The sequence below is a fragment of the Aphelocoma coerulescens genome, chromosome 7, assembly GCF_041296385.1.
Source record: "Aphelocoma coerulescens isolate FSJ_1873_10779 chromosome 7, UR_Acoe_1.0, whole genome shotgun sequence".
NCBI classification, from domain to species: Eukaryota; Metazoa; Chordata; class Aves; order Passeriformes; family Corvidae; genus Aphelocoma; species Aphelocoma coerulescens.
Window position 1 is genome coordinate 32667231 of NC_091021.1, and position 17785 is coordinate 32685015.

The 17785-nt window shown below is 41.2% G+C and overlaps 1 protein-coding gene across 1 annotated transcript in view; it reads left to right on the forward strand.

The window, feature by feature from the left end:
• Nucleotides 1-17785, forward strand: part of SLC35F5 (solute carrier family 35 member F5) — a 131844-nt gene that overhangs the window by 31878 nt on the left and 82181 nt on the right. The gene's annotated exons all lie outside the window — the stretch shown is intronic.

The window sequence follows — 17785 nt, forward strand, 5'->3', positions numbered from 1 at the left end:
TATTCTGTTAGGCTATTAAGATCTAAACTCTCCTCTGTGATATCCTGACACCTGGTACTTTTCTGTATACAAAGGGATCAGTCCGTGCAGGCTCTCTAGATTGCTTTCAGTCTTTCGGATGTAATTTGTTGACACATTATCTTGTTCTACTCTGTATGCTCTTCAGTTTTAGGAGACACATTTCATACATGAAACTGCCACTTGCCAGAAGCTCAGTGTCACTTGCTGCAAGGTGAGGTTTAAAGCTTCTGAGAAGGATGATTTAAACCCCATTTTCAAACTTCTTTTCCTATCAACACTATGTATGTGGGAGACATTCTTGGATTTTATTTATGTCTGCAACCCAAGAATATTCCATTTATATTGATTTTTAAAAACTTGAACAAAATTTAAGATTTCCAAAGAAACAATAGTTTACTGCCTCAGTGTGAACTCTTCTTCCTCTTTTCCCCTCACTTCCCCCTCATCTTGCCCCCAGCCATTATTTCAAGATTGTGAAACAAAAGCCAGTTCTAGTTTGTGGCTTTGCAAGCTTTCAGGACTTTTTTTGGTAGTGTTACCTAATGTGTTATAATTTGCTGTGAGATGAGAAACTTCATATCATAAAGATTCCTTTAATTATCTAAATAGGCTTTTCTTTGTGGGAATCTTCCAGTGTTGGGGCATTTACTAGGCTTCTTTGATTTAACTACTGGGATCCTGCTGCTAATGATGATAGAAAACTCATGATTACACTGCGAGTGTGCATTTACACAATGCAAGAGAAGCTCCATAAACATAAAGGAACATTCTGTCTATCTGTAATAGTGTTCCCATTAAGAAAGAAGCTCATCTGCCAGTATGATTTTCTTTTTAATCCCTTTGGAAGAAAAAAAAAAATTTAAAAAGTTAAGTTTTAAGCAGATGGCTTTTGTGGCTGTGGTGTTGCAGGAAAACAAGAAGTGATGCCCTATGAGAGGTTTCTGGCCATGGACATGTGGTGATCTCAGACCAAAGGGAGATAAAGAGGAAATCCAATGCAAGGGCCATGATGAATGGAGCTGGGTCTCATGCACACCTCTCCCCAAGTCCTCCTTGCCTTTTTATGTGTTTCCTTCCTCACAAAGGAATGTACAGAAGACACTTTTCACTAATTGAGAGGATGTCATTAGTTCATAGTGTAAATATTTAAAAATATTATGGATATGTGTTAGTAATTTAACACATGTCTTTTGTGAAAAACACATTTTGGCAAAAGTGCTGAAACTTGACTTCTACCTCCCCTTTCACTGTTAGGTAAAAGCTGATACAGCTCCATCTGTCACTCTTTTGCATGTGATGTTTTTCCCAGTGCTTAAAAATGGAGTTGGATTCATTACTCTTCCTACAGGAATGTGTTGGCCATAGTGAATTTGAAGTGTAGGAAGAGAAGCTCCTGGAAAATGTGTTCCTAGGGTAAAACAAGAGTTGCAGTGAAATATTTTTCTCAAGGAAATGGTTATGGACTAAGCCAGTGTCCTCTCTGAGATGCAAAGGGGCAATCAGGACCAGCCTAACCTAGAGAAGAAAAGAACAAAGTGATGATCTGTCAGGAGCTGATGGAGAGCCTTGGTAAGGGAATGAGCAGCCCCTTGGAATTAGATGCATAATGGATTTCCACTAAATGAGGTATACCTGAGCCCTTGCAAAAGGAGTCAGCCTGAGCTGAAATTATTCCTGTCCTTGTCTGCTCCTTTTGTACTCGAGGGTAGGGTGAGAGGTTGAGCTCTTGATAAAGCTTCAAGACAGAACAATTTTGTGAGAGTCTCAACTGTTCTGTGAATAGTGAATGAATCAGCTTCAGATTGTCATGGATTAAAAGTTTCAAAACACCCAAAAACTGAAATGGTAGAAGTGTTTCATTATTTTAAAAACCACTAATTTGCTTTTAGGGGTCTCAATGGTGTAAAGGTTTGGTGACACATTGCGTCTGTCATGAAATAATAGTAATGTCATGTTGGCACCCTGCCAAAGTAATTCCTCAAAACACTTAGTTAATGCTTTTAATGATGTATTTCTGCTTTCTGGCTCTGGTCTGCCATTATACCTGCCAGCCTACCTCCTCTTTTTGCAGCTGATTTCTAAAACTGACACATCTATGTCTCCCTTTATAAGTTCTTCATTTTTCCCTTTTTTTTCCTCCCTCTCCTCTCACAGGTTTAAAAAAAGACAGTTCAACTCTAAATTGTTTGAAAAATTGGCAGCAGAGTCACCCTAGCAGTATAGCAAAGAGGCACAAGTACAGAGGAGTTGAGAATCCTGGCTTTGTGAATTTCTCGTCACATACCAGACTATTTAAATCTGAAGTGTATGTTGGCCTTGAAGTGGATCTTCAAGAGAACTCCTGAACAAAGCTGCTTGTTCCACACAACAATATTGTGTCATTTGTTTAGAAAACACTGCTTCTTGCTTGGTTTGGTTTTTCAGGAGAGGATAACAGTTTCAAGGTAAAGACTGCTGGGTGTCAACTCAAAACAGAATGGACTCTTAGAGAAGCTCTAGAGTACTACAGTCAATTCCATAGTGTCCTTCTGAACATGACCTGTTCCAAGGACCCAGCCTTTTATGTGCTGCTTTGAGAGTTCTGAGTAGACACAGTACCTCTTCCCTTCCTTATCCTTACTGATTATACTTGGGAAAGTTCCTTCACCTTCCAATGGTTTGGGTTTTCCCCTTCCTGAAATCATGGTAATGATTACAATTCCTTTTTCAGGAGGCGAAAACAAGAGAAATTGTTGGCACAGTTGCTTCAGGGCCTGGGCACAAAAATATTGTTCCCATGTCCTTAAGAATGCCTCAGTTCTTAAGGAAGCTACAGCTTTCAGCCCAGGCCCTGCAGCAATATTGCCATCTTGCCTCTCATGTTCCCTTAAATCTCCCTAATTCCTCCTTCCCTGCCTGACCTGTGCTACTTGAGCAGTCAGTTCAAGTCCTTAATCAGTGCTAGAGGTGCCAGCACTGAGAGATCAGGACCTTTAGTACAGATGCCACCAGAGACACACCAAAGAAGATTAGCTTCTATTTGTTACATTATTAAAGGCAGTCTTTTAGCTGCTTGAAAAGAGAGTGGGGATTGCTCCAAATACCTAAAAGTCTTTTTTCTTCAATGTAACAAATGTTGGTTTACCTCAATGGCTGTGCTACAGAAGCTGTTCCAGTACCAAAGGGTGCAGAGCCACCATAATGGAGATATAGGAACATTAGAAACTGTGGCTGGGATTCAGTGTTTGAGGAACTGGCCTAGGCTCCCCAAAATTCACATCTGTAGGAGACCAGGGAAAGGAATAAACCAAGAAGGGGAGAGGGGTAGGAAGAGAGGTAAATAGGGTGAAGGCAACTCCTCTCCTTCCATCTCTAATTCTGCCCCTTAAGGTAGTTATCAGTAATTCCCAAAGCAGGAAGATCAAACCTTTTCCATGATTACTGTTCTCTAAGCTATTCCTTCTTACAGCAGTGAAATAATTTTTATGTTCTGTCCCCTTAGACCAGACATACCTTGCAGCATTGAAACACTCCAGAGATGTTTGTATATTTATTTTTCTGTCTTAGAAAAACCTGCACATAGTGAAAAACATTTTGAAAACATTCTGCTAGCAATAATTTCATCGCTCTTCACCCACAATCTATTGAGTCTGAACATTTGCTTCCTCTGAGCCGCCTTGTTGCCTCTAAACCTGTTCACAGACCTCTGAAAATGCATTTTCCTGCATTCTGCAAATCACCAAACTCAGGTAGGAGAAATTCTTCCACTGGTAAATGGACTCTGCAGGTTAGTGGTACCCTGGTGTGCTTTTTGTTTGGTTTTTAATCACGTTACTCCCACAAACCTACTGTGTTTTTCTTTTTCCCATTTTATATGCACCAAGTTACTCCTTGGAGATAGTCAGGCTTCCAAAAGTTGGGAGCCTGAAATGTGTGTCTTTTACAGAAATTATAAGCACTTACATGTAAATTGTAACTCTCTGAAGAAACACCCCAAAAATTACCCCTGGCCCACACACTCACTGTCCCACTGAGCTTTCTCTGTGCTTTATGGGCTTTTAAATATAGGGTGCCCCTTTCCCCCTTCTTAATTTGCTGCTGTATTGGGAGGGTTTTTTCCCTTCCTTTGCAGACAAAGCAGCCTTTTGGAGAATTCAGGATAGCTGAAACATCTCAGCAGGTGTGGTGTGAAACCGGGCTTGCTGTGAACACTGACTTACAACTTTTTGCTCAGAGGCATCCCACTGAGTCTCTGTTCAGGTGAACAGAATCCCACTTCTGAGAGCGTTACAGGCTGGATCATCAACTGGGAGTCAAAGGCATGGCCCCATTTATTTGAACAGAGCTGTGCTAATTCACATCAAGGAAAAAATCTGATTTTAATGGATAATCTGCTGTTAATCCCTACAATGGGTAAATAACTGTCTCTAAATGCCATCCTTAGGGTGCTTATTTGCTGTTAATTTGATTTTGTAACTTTTCTGTAGATTTTTTGGTAGCAAATGAAAATTCATGTGACTAGAAGAAAGAGATATACCTGAGGCTCGTTACAGTAAAAGTGAGAGTAGGAGCAACAGAGATGTATCTTGCTCCTTGCTGATTGCATGAGCATGTGGATCACATGAATGAATTCTTTATATTAAATGTGACTTCTTTGTTGTCCATCACCCTAAAGGAAACTCAGAGTTTTAAATTTCATCTTTCCATTTCTCTCGTAGTTACTGCTTCAGTTCTTCTCTGCATTATTCTTGGAATGGAGTTTTTTAATATTATTTCCCCAAATCATTTGGTTTTAGAATGATATTAACATTATTGCTAATAGTAACTAAAGTGCAGAGCTTCTTGGAGTCAGTGATTTCATGGCTATGTGCTGGTTATAGATTTCTGGATGGGGTCTCACAAATCATGCCAAGACAACAGAAGGGCATACTGTCCTTGACCCTTAATAATGTTGATTTTCCTGAAAAGAGTTCTTGTGTCACTAGTCTTGATCCTTTTGCAAAGTAAGTGCCTGCTTGCTGCTGTTTTCTGTCTGCAGAACATCCTTCTCAGAATCAGTTATGTACACTGCAATAATTATTTACTCTTAATTAATGTGGTAGTTTTATTCATGGCTTCCTTTACTGGTCATCTGTTCTATTATTTCAAATCCAGGTCTGGCAAAATTTCTTTGCCTGCAATTGCTTGAGAGGAAGATTGTACAACTAATTGAGCTGCCTGGCTCTGGTCCATGGCCTGTAAATGTCCATCTTGCTCACACAGCTGTATAGAATTTTCCAGACTAGCAGGCTGGTCTGGCATGCATAGTCAAGCTTTATTCACCCAGAACAATCATCACTTATCCCAAGTGAAAGAAAGGTGAAGACACCTTCTAGTGAAGGATGCTTCAAGAATTGGGAAACTGATTCCCTCTTCAGGGGTTTAGTTATCAAACAGCGATCAAATAGACACTCCGTGAGTTGATTCATGTAAATAATAAAATGGACAATTATTAAAATATCCAAATTATTAAAATATCCAGGCAGTTACAAAATTAAGGCAGGAAGCTGAACCTGATAGCTGATACAATACCTGGTGCTCAGCTCAGTATTGCTCCTTAGTCTTACAGACATGGCCAGGGGGAAAGGGAGGGGATGCACATGTCACAGTAATGCATCATCACACTGAAGTGTGTCATTCAAACTCACTTTAGGAAGCAGGTCCAGGTATGTAAGGTGCAATAACAAAATAATCACATGTAATGTTTACTGATGTTGAAAGATTTAAATGCACAGAATTTGCAATTCTGCATGGCATAATAGAAACTAAGCAAAAATGTTCTGGCAAAGACAGACTCCAATGGGTGTATTTGTAAAGTTATCCCATACAGTCCTTAGCTGTTAAAACCTGCCATCCTTTCTAATCTCCTCAGGCACTTAGTTCAGAGCAGTTCTTGCTAAATTCACACAGTTTTAGTCCTGTGTTTATCTCCTGACCAATTTTGTATTATGTCCTCCTCTGTGAGCATCTCCTCCCTCTGCTGCCCACTCTGGGCACTCTCCAGGCTGTCCCCTCAGCCCCTGGTGCCCTTGACAATTTCTGAAGTGCCATGGGTGTCACTGCTGGGCCGAGCTGTGCTCTGTGCAGGGTCTGTGGCAGAGCTGGTGGGAGCTGTCCATGTCTGGCACAGAGGCAACTCCGCAGCCGGCACCCAGACATGAACACCAGGCAGCAGGAGCTCTGGGCTGTGCTCTGGAGTCTGTCTCTGGAGGATTTTGGAATCACCAGCTGTGGAGAGAGAGCCCTGGCAAGCATGCTTCATCTTCCCGATGCCAGCAGGGCCGGGTGAGCACCAGGAGCTCCTGTCAGGGGCCCTCAGGTGTGGGTGAATGTGGGTTCACAGCACAGCGTGGAGTGATGAGGATGGGAAAGCCATCGGATGGATGAGCTGTTACTTTATTTTTTCTCCACAAAGGAATGTCTTACCCTGTGTCTTTCCATAACCTTGTCCTCCAGTTGCCACTTCCCATGGGTTCTCACGGACACAGTGCTTTGCTGTTGCCCAAGGGACATGAAGTGGCTCTCAGGGAGCTGCCAAAATAATGGCCTTGAAATCATAATCTTACTAACATAAGCTCATATTGGTGCTCTTTCATGTTTATCTACTTAGGTGGTCTCCAGAGATGGCTTTAACATTGACTTTGGTTCATCTGGACATTACAGTGTGCCCTCCAAAGATGCCTGCTAAATTTATCTTACCCCTGGCTTTAGCAGGGATGCCATCCCACAGAGCTCATACCCTGTGCTCCAAAATGTGATCATGTAGACAAGGTCAGAAAAATACTGCAGAGATTTCTAGTTTGGGTGCTTGTGCAGGCCAGGAGCTGCTCTGCTCCCACACATCATGCAGTGCCTGGGGCATGGAGCAGCTTCCTTGGAAACACCTCCTGGTGCCTGGAGTTGGCAGGTTCTTTGGGAAACCTGAGAACTCACCCCCAGCACCTCTTGCTGTGCTGCTGATGGCAGCGTGTCTTTGCTTGGCTTGGGCAGGTGTTGGGTTGGGCTTGTCCCTGTGCTGGGAAGATTTTAAGGCTCAGGCTGAAAGTTGCAGGTTGAGAGGTTGGCTCTGTCCTTAAGCCTGAGCCTGAATTTGGTCAATAACCCCTCAGTGGGTTAAGCTGCTCGTAGGGATGTAGGAGGAAAGGTGTTGCCTCCACTCCCTCACCAGCAATCTGGCCTGAGCTTCCAAGAGCAGAGGCAAAAGGGTGATGGATTTCTGTCTGTCCTCTACAGCTGCTCCTGCTGTCTGACTGTCTGGGCAGAGCTCTGTGCCTAAAATCCTGCCTTTCTGGAACAGCAGACAAGGTCTTTTTGTCTGCTGTGTCCTCTGATTTGAAATTGTGTGCACTGAATTTTAAAATTCAAAACCTTTCTCGTCCTTTCTTGCAGGACATGGTGTTGTCTTGCAATTCAGGCCTGAGGTGTCTGAATGTGATAGCATTTTGTAATTTTTGATGGAATAGGTATACTCTGAAAGTAAAACAAACCTAATGGCTCCATGTTCCCTGGGTCATGATTTTCCAAGGAAGAGACCTTGACTTCTTTGTACAAATACAGAAACCTCTTACTTCACCAAAAATTTTTTAAGATATAAAATGGGGAGCTAAATAACCTGGAATATAAAGTATTGAATACAAAATAATTTAGCAAAAATATATGTTGTCTTTTTTTACCAAGGAAGAATGCATCCATCACATATGATAGTCTTTCAGCAGTAGTATAAACTGCTATTCTGCATAATAAAGCAAGTGGAAAACAGCAAATAAAATGGCCGAAGTTGCTGTTTTTCCAAAAATTATCTTCTTTGAAATCTAAATAAAACAAACATATAGAAGATAACAGGGGGAAAAAAAAGCACCTTGTCTAGAGGTAATTCTTGCTTGCAGCCTGAAAGCTGAAGAATTTCAGTGACAGAAGATACCCTGAGCCACTCTGAGGCTGAAAATTTGCATGAGAGCCAGGCTACTTTAAACTGCTGCTTTTGGAGCTTCTCTGCTGGCCCTCAGCTCCCAAAGCCACTGGCTTAGCAGCCTAAGCCAGGTTCTCTTTGAAGAAAAGGGATAACAGTAAGAAGAGCAGTTTACAGAAGGAAAAGGATGCCTGTCAGGGAGAGGACACTATCAGGAATTAAAAATCTTGCCTGGTGGTATGTAGTTGCTCAGGCTGATGGAGATTGTTAGATTATTTTATCTTTGCTTCTGTGGCTGGTCAGGATTTCTTCAAATGTGAGGTTGATGACATCTGGGTGGTGCCCCACTATCTTGGAAGCCCTTGAGGAAGGCAAGCCAGGAGAAGCAGCAAATTGCTTTGAGTTCTTCTTTATATGGGTGCCTAACAAAAATTGAACATAGCTACCCCAAAGGGATAAATAACTAACTACCACATCTAAATATTTTTTAAGGATCTGTTTTTAATCTTGGCATATTATCTTTGTTTCACTGATTTTCTAGTTTATTCTCCTTTTGTTTTTTACTCATGATCAGCACACTCTTCTTGGTAATATTTATTTATTTGCATAAATTTAGACCAAATAATACTTTTGTAGTAAAAGTTTGACTTTTTTATCATCACTGGTAGCTGACCCTTTGTGAGTTTTTTTCTGTGCAAGAGTGGTGTTCAAGATCTCTTGAGCCCCAGTTCCAAAACTTTCCAAAGAGTGAAATTATGACCTCACTGAAACCAGTGGGAAAACACCTTCTTTGGTGATGGAGATAAAAGAACACTTTTGGGGGAAATGCTGGACATCCACAAATATAAGTGCATATATTATGTCTCTTCTTATACATCACTTTTAGATCTAAGATGTTCTCCACTAAAAGAGGCTAAAATGCCTGTTATGTTCTCCTGGGGTTTCTCCCTTTCCAGCTTTTTTCCTTACCTTTTAGTAAGTTTCGGAGTCTGTGGAAATTTCTGACTCCTGGAAGTGCTCTTACATTTAATTTAAGACTTCCAAGTCTAAAACTTCTTACTCTTTGTAATGTATTCTGCAGAGGGACCATATGAATTTTCAGGCACGCAATAATGATCACAAACCTGTACTTACACACTGTGGATTTCATACAAATAAATGAGCATGCACTATTCATTCTCCTACAGTGGGAATGCAGCTTTCCTATATTTCTAAGATTCCTGGCAAAATTTCATGATGGTCTTAGTTACTCAGTACCTATTATGAGCCTCCAAGATGGGAATGTGTTTCCAAGAAATGAAACATGGAAGTGTTCTCCGAGCTACTTTAATGCTAATTCTTGTTCACTTTTTCAGAGCCTGAGCTTTAAACACCACAACTGTGAAAAGATCAGACTGAACTGGGAAATGCATTTTGGCCATAGAGATGAAATTGTGAATGGGCATTTAATTGTGGGAAGCAATTCTGTAGTAGGTTGTTTTAGATCTTTCAATTGGTGTGAGTCAGTGAGCTTTTATGGCAACAAAATTGCACAGTAGGTTTTAATTGTGCATAATTATTGCACTGCATGGTGCAGAGTACTATACTGTAGGCATTCAGCTGCATTCTGTTAAATGGTTTTTTTGAACTCTCTGAAGAAGTGCACCTGATGCTATTTGATATATGTTTGCTTCATGTGCTCGTGCTTTTATTGTTGTCTTAGGAAGGTGAAAATAATAATAGAATAGTTTTCATCCCTCCCCTCCATTTTCCAGATGACTAATTATACTCTATGGGATACCTGTGGGCATCTGCTAAAATTGACTGGAGTCCTATTTCTGATTTCAGCTGCAAGAATTTTACAAAAGTTCTTTGGGTTTATGAGGATAACTTTAAATAATACAGAGTAAGACAGGGTTCAGGTTTTTTACATCCATCTGCACATTCTGAAGGCTGAATGATACTTGGCAGAGTTTCATCTTGTTACTTCTGTAATCTGCAGCTCTTTCCAATTTGATTATTTTTCTTTCTTGAGTGTTTTATGTCTGCTGGATCTGACAATTGCACCTACCTACAACACAGCCTGTGATTCGGGATTAGGAAAACTTTATTTCCTACTCTATAAGTAAGTAAAACATTTTTATCACTATGGACCTAGTGATTTGTGAAATCCTATTGTAGTTTCTTATTTCTCCTGCTAAGCTTTTAAGTTGTCAGCAGTGATCTGATTGTTTCCCATCATTTCACCAACAATGAAGCCCAGGCCAACACTCTTGTTGCTCTCATGAATTCAGTATCACAGCTCTCAGTCATCAAAAGGGCTTTATGATGTTTCTGGGATGTGACATTTCTGTGGAAAAACAGCTTTGGGTTCAGGGCTTGGGTTTTTTGGGGGATGAAAAACTAGAGCCTGATATTACTGTCATTATTCTGCCACAAGATTCTGTAGTTCCCTTGCCTTTCCAGGGATGAAAGTACTATATAACAAACAGTAACTCTGGCAGATCTTTTTCCTGTCTGTGTTGATGAACTTGCCGTTGCTATAATGTAGATAACAAACCTCACAATAACCCTTTTGCTTGTTAGCATCTTCCAGCACAGCAACTTCTGTAGCTGGCCTCAAAGAATGAATTTTGATTGCACCACTGCAAAAGCTTTTATTGTTCTTGTTTGTATAGTAAAAGTGAAGTAGAAGGAAGGACAGGTGAAAATTTCTCTAACAGTTTTGCAGCTCTTTTCAGAAGAGTGTGCATTCGGGAACAATGCAGGATCATTGGCGTCCCACTTACTCTGAATTTTACCAGGGAAGTGTACCTTTATCATTTCTGCTTCACCACTTATATCAGTGGGAAATAACTGTACAAACACCATGTCCTGTCTGACATCTGCCTTCCTATGGTGCTCTCAGCCCAGAGGGCAGAGAGCAGATGCCTCTGCAGGAGGTGAGGGGTCACTGTTGATAGGAACTGTGAAAAGAAACATTTATACACATTTTAAGACCTTTCTCTTCTTTTAGCTGCTACCTGTTAAGTGGGGTCTGACCCTCAGTTAAATAAGGTAATTTTACAACATGGCAGGTTTAAATATTTGTTTACTTCAAAAGCCATTGCACTTCCAGAGCTAATCAAGTCTTTGATAATGTGCCACAGAACTACATCCATTGTGATGCTTCAGTCTGTTTTTCGGTTTAGTTTTGTTCTGTTTTGATGGTTTGGTTTTTTTGTTGTTTTTGTTTGTTTGTTTTTGTTTAAAGGTTGTTATTTTAAATTTTCTTTGTTTTCCTTGCTTTAGTTTTTAAGGAGCAGGAGGAAGAATGAGCAACAGTAAAAGGGAAGAAATTCTTACTGATTATATTACTGCGTTAAATGACAATTTGGATGTAGTCCCAGATTATACATCTGCCCCTTGAATGTACATCTGAAATGATGTTAATACCAAACCAGACATCTGTGTGCTAGATGTGTTCAGCTGCTTGGGAGTGTGGTGCTGCTGCTGCATCTGCAGGGAACAGCCTGAACTTCCTCCTGTGCTCAGCAAGGAGTGGCAAGAGGGAAGAGCAGCCCTCGTGCCCAGGCTCTTCACCCAGCTCACAAAGCTCTGTAATCGGCATTTCACCCTTCAGTGTCCATCCTGCTTTCTCTGCAATGTTCTCTAGCTCACATCTAGAGTCAGGTTATGCTTCAGATTTACAAAGGCAATGGAAGAGAAAAGGTTTTCTCAATGTATTGTGAACTGGACAGATGCCAGCACCGAGGTCCTGATGGGATGGGATGGGTCAGGGCAGTCCTTCCACGCAGGGCTGAAGCCTGAAATGGAGAAAACTGCAATGCTCTGGCTGCACCAGTTACTCAGGTGTACTCCTCTCACCGTTCTTATGGTTTAATTAATTAATTAATTAATTAAACACTTGCAGCCTTTCAAAGAGAGCTGAAGCTTTTTTTTGCAGCTCAGGTAAAGTTACAGGCCGGGGCAGGATAGTGAAAAGGTCAGGGAAAAGGTTTTACCATCTTTTTTTATTCATATAAACATATTTATATTTTTTTGTATTTTGCTAATACTTCTAAGTTTAAACTAGTCCTAGAGTGGAAAGAGCCATTTACACTTGAAATCTTTTGTGAGAGAGGTTCATGTACAATGTAGAAAGAAGACTGATATTCAACAGGTCCCTTCTTCCAGGTTTCTTTTCCAAAGACTTCATTTATAGGTTGCCAGGTAACCATAAGTCTTTGACTTTTAAATAATACTTCATAGAGGTACAAAAACCAAGATTTTTTCCCAGTCCTGAAATGGCAAGAGCTATCTGAAATGAACAGTAGCCTTAGCAAATGTGTACAGAGCTGACCACTGATACACACACACAAAAATGTGGAAAAAGTCATTTGCCAAACTCCTCTGTGGATCCAATCCCAAGCACAGACAGTGTGTATTTTCCTAGCTGGTTATTAAATTGAATCTGCATATTCTTACTTAAGACCATATTGCTGTTCAATAGGTAAATAATATCCTTCATCTCCTCCAGGAAAAGCAGGTGTCTGCTGCTCCCAGTCTGCTTCTCCTTCTCCTCTGAGCTGGCTACAGTTTCTGCAATGTGGGAGAGAGGGATAAAAAAAGATAAGGGTAATTTAAATTGTCAGCATTAACAGAAGAAGCCAAATGTCTCTAGAGGACAGTGCCAGCTCTTCCTTCCTCCTTCTACTTTAATCTGAGAAGAAGCTGAGTGCTGTGGAATACCCAGAATCACTCATGGAGCTGGAAGAAAGAGCTTAGTGGTGGGTCTGTTGGTTTTTCAGCCCAGGACAAGGCCATGGCTCAGTCAGCACTTAGGTAAGGTACCTTGTTCTGAGGATCTAACATGGTATAAAGCAGAGTTAAACCTATGCTCATTACTGCCCTGTGCTAACCAGCACCAGTGAGAGGATGCAGTGATTTTGGTTTAACCCCATGTAACTAAAGCACCCCAGTCCTGACTGTGGGGCAGGAGAGCCCAAGCTGGGCCTGGAGCCTGGGGAACAGGGTGGATCTCAAAAGTTGTTGGTGCTTCCAAAGGTGAAATCGACTTTCACAGCAGTTAAAGGAAGCTGTGGCTTTAGAGCAAGAAGGTCATTGCTCCAACACTCTCCTGCCCTGCTTGGCTTCGTGGTGACTCTTGCACAAGAGCAGCTCTTGGTCTGTGTCTTGCTGTGGTGAGTCCAAGGGGCAGGTGATTGCCTCAGGTGATTGCCTCTGGTTCTTGCCTCTCTGATGTGTAGCGACAGGGCAGGAGTTCCAGCACAGCCCTGCTGGAACCTGCTCAGCCCTGCTGAGGCCAGGAGCTTGTGTCACTCAGTTTGCTGTTTGTCCCAGTGTGGCAAGGAATTTCAGTTCTTACATGCTGAGATTTGAGACTAAAATCTCCACACAACAATAACAACAACTTTCATTTACCCTTAAAGGCTGGCTTTTGAAAATTTTCTTTTTCACAGTATTTTTACCTCTGAGGTCATTGTGCAATATCTTACAACAACATTCAAGCCAAATCAATCTATTTCCAGACCTTCATCATGGCAGCAATGCATTAGAACAACTTAATAAACAATGTCTGAAGTTCACAGCAATCTGAGAGTGTGCAATGACATCTGTAGGATAAATCGTACAGCTCAGCACTGAAACATGACCGTAGTACAAAGTATATTGTTTGGAAATCTACTGCCAGACAAGAAATCCAGCTTTGCAACTTTTGCTTCAGAATTTATACTGACACTTCTTTATCATAAATGAGATGCTTACATGCCATCCTTTTGGGCATTACAGAATACTTCAGGGCTGAAAACACAGCCTGTGTACCACTAAAACCAGCCAGATTTTTCCTAGCAGTGTGCTCACGTTAACTTTTCTGATAAGGTAAAACTGATAACACATTTATTGTGTGACTTGCTAAGTCTGCTTCTGATTAAGTGCTCTGGAATTGCAGCATAAAGACTGCAGGCTTATTGCAGCAGAACATTAAAGTCTTAATCCTTTATTGCTGCAAAAGCAAACAACTGTCCCTATGAGCAGCCTAAGCCAGAACAACAGAGCTCAGAGAAGAATCCTTCCACTCAGAGTTACTGCAGTGCTTGGGTAGCAGGTTACCCACTTGTACCTCAGTACACATTCATTGATGCATATGTTACTAAGCTAGGAGGGCTTTAGTAACAAAGTAGAAATCTGGCGTCTGCAGCCTGCATTTCTCTCTTTGCATTCCCACCAAAACCCAGTAAAACAGACTCCCACCTGCCCAAGTACCAAAAAGCCTTCAGCACAGCTAATACACCAGTTTGCTCAAAATGGAAATGGAAGTGATTCATCTTTTCCACATGCTAGCTCCCTACTGTTAGGTCAGGAATAGTAAGGAGATGTCAGGGAGCTGGAAAGTCACTTCAGCAGTTTTTTTCATTCATAATTCAGTTGGGGTTGAACTGAAACCTGTTGAAGAGCTATTGCAGTTGATTGCAGTAGGATTGTAGTGTCCAGCTATTTACTATGCAGTCAGAGAAAAACTGAGCTTAGAAATGAAATACAGCCACAGGATGCAATGGAATATTGCAGTCAAATCACACCCTAATCCTTCAGACCACACTCAAGTGTTAGGCTGTTTCCAGGTGAAGACAGAAAAATTGTCTGTAGTGATTCAGAAATGTTCAGTGAAGTTTCTTGGTTAATATCACAGTAGGAAGACTTAAGTTTAAAGCAGCAGACTTGGATGTCTTGCACTCTACAAAACTGAAAAGAGGATTTTTAAAACAGCATCTCTGGCCTTGTGATGCTCTTTTAAAATCATGAAATGTGGGTTAAATAATTAATGTAATAGCATTTGCCAAAGATTTAAAAAACTTGACGGGGGGAGAAACTATACTCTTATCTACTAACGTTGGCATAATAATGGAAAAGTTAATAGGGGTTTAAATGATAGAGATTCAAAGGACAGAAATATAATAAATGTTAAACAGCACAGTTTTTCTGAAAAATATAGCTTATGCAAGAAACCTGATTTTGAATGAGATTATAAATGTGTTGATAATGGCTGTTGCGTAGATATTGATAATATTTTTCTTATATTCTGATGAAAAATTTTGCATTCTGCAGCTTCAGTGAAGCATGCATTAAAAATGAGCTAGCAGATCTCAAAAGTGAGATGTCATTGGCAATTATTACAGAACTCCTAGAGTGCTCCAGGGAGGTTGGTTGGGGGAACATTAAAGAAAATGTAGCAGATCGACTGATCAGCTCAGGCTAATCATGGGCTGGAGCTGGGCATTCCCTCTGGGAATCAGAAAAACTTGGATGTATTTCAAACAGTTCACACACCATCTGAAACTACTGAACATTTTTATCAATGATCCAGCTGCAAGTACATGGATTAAAGCCTGGAGCAGTGGTCAGCATGAGGGCAGGGTATCCCAGCTTGATTTGTAGTTTATTCAATAAATCTGAGCCCGTGCACAAAATGCAGCCAATAGACAACCTGTAAGGGATGCTTCTGCAGAAGGGAGAATGCCCTGGAAAACAGCAGCTTGGAAGATGTTTTAGGAGATTAATTGAAATTCAATTCAATTTGCCAAGGTGATACTGTGGCAGAGAGGAGGAGGAGGAGGAGGAGGAGGTGGAGGAGGAGGAGGAGGAAGAATGAAGTGTTAGCTGAGAAACAGCTGATAGGGCTGGGAAGGTATGTCCCAGGTGTACCACCCTGCTGAGGCTGAAGACAGTAATGCTTTTCATGGGAAAGCCTGACCTGAGAGGTGTAAAAAGCTGGATTCCAGGTAGAAAACAAACATGGCCAGGGCCAGATATCTTGGTATAAGGAAGAAATAATCAGGAAGACCACACACAGGTGACAATATATGGGTGACTGGAAGAGTCTCTAAGTCCTTTCTCAAGGGCCATTTGAACTAAAATTAGAGTCCCCACAAGAACTAGAGTCTGGAGGCAGAAATCAAACCAGTGCAAATAAGAACCTGTACTCACACTTTAAGGAACTACAAAAAGAAATAACCCTGCCTCCATATCTTGAGGTCTCTGAGTGAAGGAGGGTGCAGGTATCTCAGCCAAACAGAATCTGATGTGCTCACTGTGGGCAACTGGGTGATTGTCATGGGACCCAATCAGCCTGCTCCCTTCTGGTCTTCCATGTAATGAACCTATGAGTGAAAAAGCACAGCTTTTATTGAAGGCAGTTAAGTTTTGCCTAGAGAAGTTCTGCAGCATAATTCCAGGTTTTCAAAAATTGTACAAAGTTCTTGGTTCTGAATACAAATCTTGCCTTACAGTGTTGCTGTTTGCACACATCACAGAGTTCTTGAGCTATTTAATCCTCATTAGTGAAACATTATTAATCCACAACACTGAAAGACAGGAGGTATAATTTAGAGAAATCCTTATGGGAAGGATCTCTTAGGAGATAAAAGGAATTAAACTGTTTCTATGGACCAGTAACACAAATCATGGAATTCTAATGCAGTTATTCTATTAATGTTGTAAATTTAAATTCTGCAGAAGAGTTTTTGGTTCCTATGGGTGCTATAAGGTTAGGGAATTATGTTCCTTTTTAATCTGTTTTTATATCTAACCCTGGTCTGTGGGATTCCCATCTTGTTTGCTCCTGAAGTCTTTCCAGTAGTGTAATGTGTTAGAGAACCACTGAACTGTTCAGCTCACTATCTTGGGATTATTTTCTTTTATACTCACTACCAGTTTAACCTGTCAAAAACAATTATTAAGCAATATGTAACAGAGATGTAAATGGTCTCAAAAAGTGTATGACTGAAAAAAAGAGCAATGACTTGCTGGAGCTTGCATACTTGTAGAAATCCATATTAACTTGTTTCCCAAGGGTTAGACTACTTGAAAATATTTTGGAAGGTTAGAATAGTCAGGAATTATCAGTCTGGAAAAAAGGGGGAAGGGCTTTACAGCCACCTGTTCAGGGAGAGAGGGAAATCTCCCTGCTCATGGGAGGTGCTTCCTGGGTTTCCCACATTGTGCAGACAAGCAGTTCTCAGGGACACATCCCAAGTTCCCTGGGAAGGATGTGATGCTCCTCGGTTTGAGAAGCCAGATCTGTCACTTCTCACAGCTTCCATGTGAGAGGTGCAATGCCTTGGAGACAGCAGTCTCCATAAGCCATGCTGCAATCAAAGTGGGAATGAAACAATGATTAAATAGCAGTACAGACACTGAAAGGGTATGGGAGTGATGCTCTCTTCCAAAATGTTTCAGTGTGGGAGGCAAATTATCTCTGCCAGTAACAAAGGGAGCAATGAAAGAGCTTGTATTTTCACTTAACAAAGCAAAATGGCTGTTTTGACTACATTTAGTGGATCCTCAGCTCCTTCTCACTGAATTCATCACATAGTGGAGTTAAAGACATCAAGTACTTAGATTTAAGACTGACATTTATTTTTACAGCAGCACTGCATAACTTCCAGAGCAGCAGTCCCCAGTCTGGGGCTTCCTACAACCCATGCAGTCAGGCTTGACCTCAGTGTTGGTAATAGGAGACTTTGCCAATTCAGGGCCAAAAGAAGAGAGGGAAACCTCAGCAGGCAGGAGTCTCTCACTGCAAGGCCATGGAGCCTGATCTAAATGAGAGAACAATTATCCTCTGGCACTCACCAATCCTCAGACCTATCTCTTGATTTGCTCCCTTCCTATTTCCTTTCCCTTGCCAAGCTGTCTATATATACACCCCATGTAGGAGAGTAGGATGTTCATGAGCCTGCTCTACCCTGCCCACTCCAGGCCTCCTGTGTGGAAAAGTGCCCTTTGGCTCTGTCTCTCCAAGCATATTCTTGGGTACAGGTCCTCTATCAAGAATTTATTTTGGAGATGAGTGCTGAAAAT